General features: G+C 42.7%; 1 protein-coding gene across 1 annotated transcript in view; it reads left to right on the top strand.

The window, feature by feature from the left end:
• The first annotated feature begins 466 nt into the window (after positions 1–466).
• Positions 467–12898, top strand: part of adgrv1 (adhesion G protein-coupled receptor V1) — a 191703-nt gene continuing 179271 nt past the window's right edge. Inside the window, exon 1 of the mRNA XM_029762120.1 lies at positions 467–721. The gene's annotated coding sequence lies outside the window, so the exon portion shown is untranslated. The remainder of the gene's footprint in view (positions 722–12898) is intronic.

The following is a 12898-nucleotide window of genomic DNA, read 5'->3' as shown; positions in this document are numbered from 1 at the left end:
CTATCACTGTGCCATCTAGGGGCTGTTAGGCTATAGGAACACCTTTGAGAAGTTTCTTAGTGACCATTTCAGAATTACTAGGAAGAGACAAATTACGGTACATCTCAATCTACACATCATTCTAACAATAAACTTGAATCCCAAACGTAATGGTCACGTTTCTTTATGGTGAACCTCGGGTCATTTTAAGCATGCACTTCTAGGCCTATCGAAATAGCTGGGTGTAAGGACAACGGTTCGCTGGGTGGAGCTGTCCGCTACTTCTGTCGAGCTCCCCGAGGCAAATGCGATTAAGATTAGCACATTTCGCCTTCCCTCGACATGCGGGGAGTCCGCATAGTAGTTTTGTTTAGACAGTAGTGAGGCTGATCGACATGGCTGCGTATGTTCTTTCTCTCAGCGAACCCTTAAGCAGTCAGATGGATTGAACAAAAAACGATTGCACTACACCGTTTTGTACACAGAGGAAACACCGTTAGTTATTTGCCATATTCCGTCACGAGTGTGACGCTTTATGTGTGGTTGTTCGCTGGGGGTACCGAGAGCTGTCAAGAGCACCCCAAGAATTGGAGTAGGCTACGAGTATCAAGATGCATTCATTGACCAATAACGTCATCTGACAGAAACTTTGGGAGATTATTGATAGGCGTTATCGATGCTATCCTCAACAGTAGTGGTATTTCTATAATTTATCTTGGACTGATAGCCAGCAAGGTGTCAGGTAAGTCTGGATAAATTTCATAATTTTGTGAACAGGTGTTTGAATTAACTATACAGCAAGTTGACTAATAAAACCGTTTTCCTGCAGGATTCTTGGCCTTTATACGCGCACCTTTCATTGGGGCAATTTGATAGAATCTTGCAGTGGCTCGAATTTCTCTATTTGTCACCTAAGATTGTATTTGTTTTTCTTAATGCTACGTTAGGTTAGTAGTCTATAGTAATCAGAAGTACCCTATGTCAGAGATAGTCCTATTTGAATTTGTGCCCCTTACTGTCATCACCTGACAGCTCACGCAGAGGGATTGTCTAACACTGTAAGAAAACAATTAAAGTATTGAGCCACTACTAATTTAATGTTTAACAGTGCCAAAATCCCCTCGGAGTGGCTAATATATTTGAAAAGCCTAAATATTGATACAGTAAAATTACTAAATGAATGGCCGGGTAACCCATTGAGGAGTGAGACAAACGGCTCCATGGTTACTCTCTGGATCTTCAGTGTGGACACTGTGCTTTGTGTGTTTCCTCTCTCTTCCATTGAAATAAAACAACAATCCGCGGGGAACCGCCACACATGGTGCGCATGAGCTAGGACCCGCTCATAAAGGCCCTGTTGACTAATCTTACACTGGGGTCATTAGTAATCTTGGCTCACATTGAGTTACGCATATGCTACTGTAGAAGCTCGCATTGTGCAAGTGTGGCCATCAGTAAAATAACTGCTTTGCGCCACTTTTGCAGGCATGTAATATTTTTTTTTTACATTATCTTTTAACATTTAGAAGTGCCTGTCCGGTTTTCTATATAATTAATCATATCCACACCATCTTTAATTGATTTGACGTGATGTCATATTGGTGCGTTTAAGTCTCCTTTGTTGCTTCCTCTATGGTGCCACAGCTGAGTTAAATTCATTTTGTCAGTGGGCAGTGAACTACTTCTATATCCATTCAGCATACACCTGCTCCTCCTTTTTGGGATAATCATGCTGCTTCTCTATTAAGCCCTGTCTGCCAGCCTTTGAACAGTAATGCTTCTTTCCATAGTTAAGCAGACATTTTGGAGGTTTAAGTGTAGAATCAGACTGATTTGCTCTTGCAGCAAACCTAGAATGGTGTTTTCTCAACTCTTTAATTCACAGCATTTTGTATTAAGGGCCCAGTGCAGTCAAAATCCATTTTTTCCTGTGTTTTATATCCTATTGTAAAACAGCTGATGACACTAACACTGTAAAAGTGAGAGAAAAATATGGTGTTATTTAATGATAGTTGCTAGTTGAAAATACAATCTGCAAAGCAACTTCTAATCAGCAGGTTAGCATGGGTGGGAGTTTCGGCTTTCCATGGTGACATCACCATATGGTAAATTGATTAATAGACCAATAACAAAGAGAGTTCCAAACCTCTCTGCCAATAATAGCTAGTTTTCAGCTTTCCCCTTCCCACTCAGACCACTCCCACACAGTCCTAGCCAAATTCTTGTTTGAGAAATGTTTGTTGTTGCTAAAAAGCAGTTTTTGGCCATTTTAATGGAAATCTAATACATTAACCAAATTTCCTTCCAATGATTTCATACTGATTAATTACCTGGCGCATGAAAAAAAGTCTGGGCTGATGGAAACATGAAATGCAGATACAATTTTATAAATGGCAACAGACAATTTGTTCGACAAGTGGGATCTCCCGCTATGACTGGTGAAAGCATGCAGTTTATTAGTTTACAGATGAAATAAGGTATGATGAACTTCACGGGGTGGTGAGTGTGCAAGGTGATGAGTTTGATGCTCCTTTCCAATAAATATCGAGGGTCTTATTCTGGTGACATGATGATCGATGCTTGGCTGCCGTTGGACAAATACAAATAATATTGCTATTATCCATAATAATCTCATAATGTAGGTAGCCTATGTAGGTAGCGCTGTATCTGCTAGCTATAATGTAGGTAGCGCTGTATCTGCTAGCTATAATGTAGGTAGCGCTGTATCTGCTAGCTATAATGTAGTTAGCGCTGTATCTGCTAGCTATTATGTAGGTAGCGCTGTATCTGCTAGCTATAATGTAGGTAGCGCTGTATCTGCTAGCTATAATGTAGGTAGCACTGTATCTGCTAGCTATAATGTAGGTAGCACTGTATCTGCTAGCTATAATGTAGGTAGCACTGTATCTGCTAGCTATAATGTAGGTAACACTGTATCTGCTAGCTATTATGTAGGTAGCGCTGTATCTGCTAGCTATAATGTAGGTAGCGCTGTATCTGCTAGCTATTATGTAGGTAGCGCTGTATCTGCTAGCTATTATGTAGGTAGCGCTGTATCTGCTAGCTATAATGTAGGTAGCGCTGTATCTGCTAGCTATAATGTAGGTAGCGCTGTATCTGCTAGCTATAATGTAGGTAGCGCTGTATCTGCTAGCTATAATGTAGGTAGCGCTGTATCTGCTAGCTATAATGTAGGTAGCGCTGTATCTGCTAGCTATAATGTAGGTAGCGCTGTATCTGCTAGCTATAATGTAGGTAGCGCTGTATCTGCTAGCTATAATGTAGGTAGCGCTGTATCTGCTAGCTATAATGTAGGTAGCGCTGTATCTGCTAGCTATAATGTAGGTAGCGCTGTATCTGCTAGCTATAATGTAGGTAGCGCTGTATCTGCTAGCTATAATGTAGGTAGCGCTGTATCTGCTAGCTATAATGTAGGTAGCGCTGTATCTGCTAGCTATAATGTAGGCAGCGCTGTATCTGATAGCTATAATGTAGGCAGCGCTGTATCTGATAGCTATAATGTAGGCAGCGCTGTATCTGATAGCTATAATGTAGGCAGCGCTGTATCTGATAGCTATAATGTAGGCAGCGCTGTATCTGATAGCTATAATGTAGGCAGCGCTGTATCTGATAGCTATAATGTAGGCAGCGCTGTATCTGATAGCTATAATGTAGGCAGCGCTGTATCTGATAGCTATAATGTAGGCAGCGCTGTATCTGATAGCTATAATGTAGGTAGCGCTGTATCTGATAGCTATAATGTAGGTAGCGCTGTATCTGATAGCTATAATGTAGGTAGCGCTGTATCTGATAGCTATAATGTAGGTAGCGCTGTATCTGATAGCTATAATGTAGGTAGCGCTGTATCTGATAGCTATAATGTAGGTAGCGCTGTATCTGATAGCTATAATGTAGGTAGCGCTGTATCTGATAGCTATAATGTAGGTAGCGCTGTATCTGATAGCTATTGGCTGGAGTGCATGTGCCAAGACCGGAGTGTGACAAAACCATCAGTAGAGTTGAAAATGCGATGGAAACTCATTTATTTAACTTTTTCATTCGGTACATGGTAAATTAGAGGTAAAAGTAATTTTTATGTGCACTACGTCATCACACACGGCCTTTTATCAGCAAAAAGTCAGTTTTGATGGAGACATCTCTGGTGGGAAAATGTGCATAATATTTTATGCCGAGTTTAGAATATTCGCATCAAAATCTGTCGTAAATTCGATGGAAACCTAGCTATTAAGGTACTTAATTGTTACCCTGAAATTATTTGATATTGGTATAATAATGTCTGTATTGGGTATTTAAGAGTGGTAAATCCCAGTATGCTACAGTAGCCACTTTCCACTGTGTTTTGGGCAGACTTGGGTCTTATTACTTGCCGTTGTTGCACTGCATGTCTTTTGTTTGGTTGTCTCTTTTGTTTGTTTGCTTTTATGTCATTGCTTGGCACGACTTACAGCGCAGTCGCCTGTGTGTGAGTGTGAATGTGATTCACTGGGCGGAAACTGTTTTACTGCCTGCCCTGCTCAGCCTCTGCGGCTTCCCCTTACTGCAGCCACACACAAAGGGGACAGTGCCATAAACAGGCCGTGCTAATTGATAAGGTGCTAGAGTGCCTCATGGCCAGACTGAGATGGATGTCTGCTGGAGAGATGCCTCACAGGGCAAGGCGTGATGAAGCACCAGACAAAGAGACAGCCTCCCAATCAGCACCATCACAGGGGGCCGAGGTGATGTCCTGAAAACCCAACAGAGCACCCTCAATAAGAGGCGGTCGATGTTAGGAAATAACCTCTTCTGGGCGCAGTCTAGATTGATCACAGACATGGCTGTTTTTGTGTTGGGAATGGCGGTGTTGGGAGTGGGTGTCCTTTGATACCCAGCAGCAGTTACTACCTCCCTCCCTCCCTCTTTCCCTCAATCCCTCTACACCCCTAGCATGCTGCCCCCCCCACTCCCTGCTTCACCAAGCAGCGTGGGTAACGTGTCTGCATGGAGCTAGGAACCAAAGCAGGGGCAGCTGCCTCACCCATATGTCAAGAGCATTGATTTTATTATGTTTGAAAAGGAATCGTTCGAAGTGGAGCTCTGTGCTCCTCCAGCCTTCTGATGGAGCATGGAGGGGAGTGGAAAGTGCCTCATCCTGTGGGCCCTGCCTGCGTCAGGGTGACTCTCAGACTCCCGGGCCCAGATGGGGCTCTCTCTGTGGGCTTCTTTACAGGGGATAAGGTAGGTCAGTGCTGTGGATCTCTCCATGTATCCCTCCTTTAAACATTTGGAAGTCTTCACACCCCTCTTGGGTTATAATACAGTGTTCTCTGCTTATTCATTGTGCTCATTTCTTATTGTAACAATACTATGTAGATAGTTCAGTGCCACAGAGCAAGGCATGGCACTGACTTACGCTAAGTGTGTGGGAAAATGGGATAGAGATTAGTTCCAGTCTGGTTTTGTTTTCCACACCTTCAGAGTGTAAATAGTGGGGTTCCAGTCTCAGGGCTCTTTCCCACCACTTTGGGGCCTCGGCTAAAACAAAGCACCCACGCATGCCATTGGGCTGCACACAGTCACTCAATTCAACGAGCTCAGCCCAGCCCAGTTCACAAAGACACAGGAGCCACAGGAGCCACAGCACAGTAGCAGCGCAGTGGGGATATGACTGGGGTTAAGCAGTTCAGCTGAGTGCTGCTATGGAGAGAGACTGGGAGGCCAAGAACATGCTCAGAGAGCATACATAAATGGCATTAATTCCCTCTTGGTTTTGAGCATATAACGGGGCAGTTTAGATCATTAGAGGTAAGTTATACTCTTATGACATGACAACCAACTCTCAGGCTAATAAGCGAATGGTGAATCAATGTTGCAGGTTGTGCTGTGTCTGTGCTGGTTGGTGGTGGGGCGCTCCTCGATTACGTGATGTTTGGTCAATGTTGAAAAGCACAGCTGTGGAAAGACAGCATAATTAGGGCTCTGATTCCAAAAAGGAGACATGAAGAGACTCTGAATGTGTCGTGGGGTGAAACACGCGCATACACACACAAACAGACACACACAGACAGACACAGACACCACACACAAACACACACTTAATATTTTTCCTTGTTTCATTTGTTAACTTCTTAAACAGAGCGGAATATTTGAATAAATGGCGGTAGCTAAGGAGGGACAAAAGAAAAGGATCACTACCTTGCTAAAGGAATTGAAGGTAATTTGGTTTTTAGCGCTGCTGCGGTCAGTTAAAAGGCGGGTATTGAGTGTCCTTATGCTCAAATGTAAGAGAGATGACATGAGAAGAAGCCTGTCTTAGGTTATGTCATCACCACATGTTTTAAGTTGCAGTAAAAGTCTAAAGCTATTGCCGTCACGTTGATAGAATAACAGTGAGTCACTTCTCGACTTTGTCAGATAAATGATGGATTGTAATTTATCCACTGTTGAAGTGTTTATAGACTGTGTTCAGAGTACTTTTGTCAGTTCAAGCTAACCAGTAAGACAGTATCATGTGGTAGTAGAAGTTTACTTTGGAGCAGAGGGACAGGAAAGTGGCGGGACACATCATGAGCCCTTGGAGAGGTCCAACAATCCTGAGGTCTCTATTTTACCTGACGGACCGCAATTGTTATGCAGCGGTTTCTGATGTGAGAATCGTTCGGTCACTACAGCCAGACCCAGACCTTCCTCTAAATCCATTCCCTATGCACGCACGCAAACAGGTAAACAGAAATGCACACACGTACTCTTTTAATACATACACACACATACACACACACACACACACACACACATTGTTCTGTATTGTACTCTGTAGGGCCAAAGAAGAGCCCCCCTACAGTTGTCTTGCATCCCATTTTCTTGGGGCATTGAACTTGAACTTCGACCCTCTCTGATGTTCTTAAAGCCGCCTTAGAGACTTAGCACCCTGCTGGGCCATGCGATGCATCACCAGCTTGTCCACTCTCACTGAGGTCCATAGCTGCTACTTACCTCAGCTTCAACAAAGGACTGTCAATAAAGACTGAATTTACTATGCCACAAACCTATAAATCATTTTTAACATGTTTTGCAGTTGCTACACTATCTCTATAATATGACCATTGAAAGTAAGATATACAAAGCAGCAATTCTGTCAGCTAGATATTCCCTAGCCATTAAAAGCCTTCATTTGATTGCTCTCTGGCTGCTGTTTAGTGCTCCTGTTCTGCAGGATTTACTGACCCCCACTCCCCCCTCCATGGTCACAGTGGTAAGTTTATCCATCCGGCCGTAAACACCCGTGGGTCGTACCTCTTATCCTGGTTAGAGGGGGAGCCACGTTTCCTCTCCTAATTTACAGGGGTCAGTTGGAGAGTCACACACAGACTCCCATTGGAGGGGGTCACAGACAGATCATGCTCCCCGGATCTCACCCTTATTAGACCCACCCCAACCCTACTCTACACCCCAGATCCCACCCCATTCTCCTGTATTAGTCACCCCGATGAGTGCCTTGGTCAGGGGATATAGACAGGCTGGATGGCTGTGTGTGTGTGTGCTCTTTTTATTTCACCTTTATTTTGACAGGGAATCATGCTGAGACCAAGGTCCCTTTTACAGATGAGACCTGTATAAACATCAATACACATTTATATACACTATACACATCAATATACACGTCAATACACACAAACAAAACACAATCATAGAAAACAAACACATTCTTCAGTAGAAAAGGTCCTCAATCAGCCTTTTGAATTGCTCTAGATCAGGGTTAGGCAACTAGATTCAGTCACGGGGAGATTTCTGTCGGAGCGGATGGTTGGGGCGCCGGAACATAAGGATAATAATTTATACACTGCAAATTGACCACAGTTAAGCCCAAAACGAGATTGTAATTGACAAAGCAATCATTTCATACCTTGATTACATTGAGAAACGTCTCTTTTTTTCATTTGTGGGAATGCTTTTCTACTAAAAAAGTTTTTTTTTTAAAACAAACGTGCGTGTGTGTGTGTGTGTGTGTGTGTGTGTGTGTGTGTGTGTGTGTGGCTTATACAGAGGAGCATTCTGTTCATTTTTGTATAGATTTTTTTTAACTAAAAACTTTGGGTGGCCAGCAAAAAAGGCACCCATTCATCTCGTTGTGTGTGTAGCTTATAAACGGGAGCATTCTATATGTCGTTGCCAGTCAAGAAAAGAAGCAAGCCTATTTGCAACACCCTCTTTCTCTTTCATGTTCTTTCTCTTGACTAAGTGTCCCTGGGTCCTTTCTACCAACCAGGTACCTCCTCATTGTAGTTTGTCATGCTGCAGGAATTACTTAAGTAGAGCGTTGGAACAGAGATCTAGTGTGTTTGTTGTTCGAGAACATTTGGAGTGGGAGGTGTGTTGATCCTTATTCTCAGTCCTTTCATTTGGAAATTAGGCTAGAGCACCATCTCCATCTTTTTTTCGAGGTCCACAGGAGAAAACTGAGTGGTTGTTGTGGTCCCCAGAGAGGAGCTGTGACATGAGATTATCAGTTCAAGAGTGCATCCTAAATGGCTCCCTATTCCTTATATAGTGCATTATTGACCAGGGCTTGTGTTCCTTACTATGCGTTGCAATGCTGAGAAAGTGGATAAGAAGTTATTAGTTGGGATTTATGCCTTTATACATCTTAGCCACTGTACATGATATGCTGCCAATGATAACCTTTATCAGTTTGTGGATTAGGAAGTGTCCCACAGATTCATAGTAAAGTAGCCTGTCTTCACCATATCTACCGTATGCTTGAAGACAGACAGTTCCTATTCGATGAATTGATGATCTTATCAAAGTGGGGTCCTGAATGGTTTGCTTGCTTATGCTTATTGTCTTCAAGGATAATCTGATCAGCATGCAAAATCCCTATTACTAATCACTGAACAGGTGTTCGCAGTTAACCAAACCCAGATTGTATAGTGACTCACTGCATGATGGGGAGAGAGAGAACCTGTGTGGTCTGTGAAGGACCAGGGAAGGATCACTGAGACGGACTTAATGACCAGCTTGTTAGTGGAAGTGTGGTATATAGGCTGTGCATTGGCTGTACCGCTGCTCGGGACCGGCCACACTTGATCAGGGATTTACTGAAGCCACAATTCTGCCATCTGTCCCCAGTCTGCCAAGAGCAGCCCAGTGGAGAGGCTTGGAGAGGAACGAGGTTCCCACATTGCCCATACTGAAGGGGGTGTGGGAGAGCAGAGAGAGAGAGCAAGAGAGAGAGAGAATAACTCAGAGAGAAGAGGACTATCTGTCTGAATGGGGTTTGTACTTGGCTGGGTGGGAGGGGGAGTCCTGCATGCAAAAAAGGAGAGAGACAAAGAAAAGAGAGGGGAAAAAACAACGCAAAAAGAAAAGAAAAGAACAGGCACAACAGAAGCCTGCTGAAGAACTGTGCGTTGGTCAGTGAATTGTGATGTCCCGCTCCCGCCCTGACAACAGCCACCCCTCTGGATCCCGTCTCTGTTGTGGACGTCTATGAAAGGCAATTAGCATTTCATCCAGGCCTCACTGGTTACATGCGATGAAGTAATACTCTGTCTAATTTGGCCCTTTTGGTCCCGGTGCTGTAGCGAGCTCGTCCTTGTTTAATCCCCTGAAAGTGCATTTCTGTCTAGCTCAATCATTGTGTGTGTTGTACAGGCTAATCAGTCAGAAGAGAGAGCCAGCTCCAGGGCGCTCGGAGCACTCAATGGAACTCGCTTGTTTTGTCTGGGATTCTACCCATTTTTCTCAAAGAAAAAAATCTTTGTGTTTTTGGTTTGCGAGGATGTGAGATGCAGTTGGCGCAATTTGAGAGCAGCCAACCGCAGCCGTGGGGATGGGACAATGCCTCTGTTAGACATTCTCTCTTTTCCTGTCCACAGTAAAAATGCACCAGTGATTGGCACCATCTCCACAAGAGGAAAATCATTTGCTGGAAAAAGTACACTGTCAATGTGCTTGATGACCTGTAATTGTATTATATTTTTAGTTGCATTGTTTGTATATCGTTGTAATTTTAATTTGTGTTACTTCCCTTGCCTACCAATGTATCAGTGTTTTGTTACTTGTCATGCTTTATGTTTTTTGTGGACCCCAGGAAGAGTAGCTGATGCTTCTGCAAAAACTAATGGGGATCCAAATAAACTTGACTTCTCCCTAAGATGGAATGATATCCTTTTTTTCCCACTCATACCTCTCTGCATCCCTCAAAAACGTATTTCCAAAACAGTATTTTGTCTGCTTGTTGGGCTAATGCTAGGTTCTCTGTGTTTCCCCCCAAAATAAATAAAGTGCATTTCCAGAATAGCTCTCTAAATTAGTGTCTAGCCAACAATACGCTGTGGTTTACTGAATTTTCGTCAGATTTAATGATGTACCTTTTAGCCAAAGTCACATTACATTTCTTAATTCCCCCAAGCTCTGGATGTTGAGAACTTTCACTGATCTAAAAATACTGAAGGAGAAACTATATGTGAAATTGCAATTATGGCTTTGTGAGCTGACCATATATGGCAGCCATTCGTGGCCAGCGACGAGGAATGGCATGGAGGGTGGTTTCTGAGGTAGCCTAACACATGGGGGTGGCATAATTCATGTATGGTTTGCTCAAATAGAAAACTAACCAACAAACACAGAGGATACATTCTGGTTTGGGTAAAGAAAAAAAATTGGTGGTTTCATCACTTACGTTAGTTGTTGTGCTTCCTGACTGAAAGTGCCAGTGCCAGGGGGTAAAGGCCTACCAGGGCCAAGCTAGATTGGTTGAGACTCAAGCCCTTTTTATATCTGGTTCTAACATGCTGCCTTTGTCCATGTTTTTAGACATTTTTGAAACGTTATTGAAAATGAAATACAGAAATATCACATTTTCATAAGTATTCACAAAGTTGACTCAAAGGTGAGTCAATACATGTTAGACTCACCTTTGGCAGTGATTACAGCTGTGTCTTTCTGGATTTGTCCCTTAGAGCCTTGCACACATGGATTGGACAATATTTGCACATTCACATTTTTTTGTTCTTCAAGCTCTGTGAAGTTGGTTGTTGATCATTGTTAGACAGTTATTTTCAAGCCGATTTATGTCAAAACTGTAACTAGGCCACTCAAGAACATTTAATGTCGTCTTGGTAAGCAACTCCAGTGTATACTTGGCCTTGTGTTTAAGGTTATTGTCCTGCTGAAAGGGGAATTAATCTCCCAGTGTCTGGTGGAAAACAGACTGGAACAGGTTTTCCTCTAGGATTTTGCCTGTGCTTGTTTATTTTTATTTTTTATTTTTTTCACCTTTATTTAACCAGGTAGGCAAGTTGAGAACAAGTTCTCATTTACAATTGCGACCTGGCCGAGATAAAGCAAAGCAGTATGACACATACAACAACACAGAGTTACACATGGAGTAAAACAAACATACAGTCAATAATACAGTAGAAAAATGTGAGCAAATGAGGTGAGCTAAGGGAGGTAAAGGCAAAAAAGGTCATGGTAGCGAAGTACATACAATATAGCAAGTAAAACACTGGAATGGTAGATTTATATCGCCATTCTGTTTATTTTTTATCCTGAAAAACTCCATAGTCCTTAACGATGACAAGCACACCCATAAGATAATGCAGCCACCACTATCCTTGAAAATATGGCGAGTGGCGTATTGGATTTGCCCCAAACATATTCAGGACAGAATTGCTTTCAAATGGAATAATTAATCAGTTGCACTACTGAATGTATTCAACCGAAATGTCTCTTCCGCATTTAACCCAACCCCTCTGAATCAGAGAGATGCCTTAGAGAGATGCCTTAATTGACATCATCAGTACCCGGGGGTTAACTCCCTTGCTCAAGGAGAGAACGGTAGATCTTCCCTCCTTGCCGTCTCGAGCTGGCAACCTTTCGGTTCCTGGCCGAACGCTCTTAACTGCTAGGCTACCTGCCGCCCTGCCATACCGTTGCCACATTTTTTTGCAGAACTACTTTAATGCCTTGTTGCAAACAGGATGCATGTTTTGGAATATTTGTATTCTGTTCAGGCTTCCTTCTTTTCACTCTTGTCATTTAAGTTAATATTGTGGAGTAACTACAATGTTTTTGACCCGTCTTCAGTTTTCACGCTCATTAAACGCTGTAACTGTTTCAAAGTCACCATTGGTGAAATCCCTGAGCGGTTTCCTTTCTCTCCTGCAACTGAGTTAGTGAAGGATGCCTGTATCTTTGTAGTGACTGGGTGTATTGGTACATCATCCAAAGGGTAATTAATAACTTCACCATGCTTAAAGGGATTTTCAATGTCTGCTTTTTTTATTCGTACCCATCTACCAATATGTGGCCTTTTTTGCGAGGCATTGGAAAACCTCCCTGGTCTTTGTTGTTGAATCTGAGTTTGAAATTCAATGCTTGACTGAGGGACTTTACTGATAATTGTGTATGTGGGGTACAGAGATGAGATTGTCATTTAAAAAATCATGTTAAACACTATTATTGTGCACAGAGTGAGTCCATGTAACTTATTATCTGACTTTTTAAGCACATTTTTACTCCTGAACTTATTTAGACTTGCCATAACAAAGGGGTTGAATACTTGTTGACTCAAGACATTTCAGCTTTAAATTCCACTTTGACATTATGGGGTATTGTGTGTAGGCCAGTGACACAAACTCTCAATGTAAACCATTTTAAATTCATGCAACAAAATGTGGAAAGGGGTGTGAATACTTTCTGAAATCACTGTTTGTAGTGACACTTTGGGATGTATGAAGTGTACTGCCTACCACTCCCAGTGTGGCCTGTCCCACCCAGATCAATGGCAAGACACCCCCCTGTCACAGGAACGGTGGTGTACTAGAGTTACTGACAGGCACTTCCAATGTGGCCCGGCTGACTCCAAACAGAACTTGATGATGAATGAAATCCCACAGCCGCCCCATGTTTAAAT

The sequence above is a fragment of the Salmo trutta genome, chromosome 9 (assembly GCF_901001165.1).
Source record: "Salmo trutta chromosome 9, fSalTru1.1, whole genome shotgun sequence".
Lineage (NCBI taxonomy): Eukaryota > Metazoa > Chordata > Actinopteri > Salmoniformes > Salmonidae > Salmo > Salmo trutta.
This window is presented reverse-complemented; position numbering and strand designations above follow the sequence as displayed.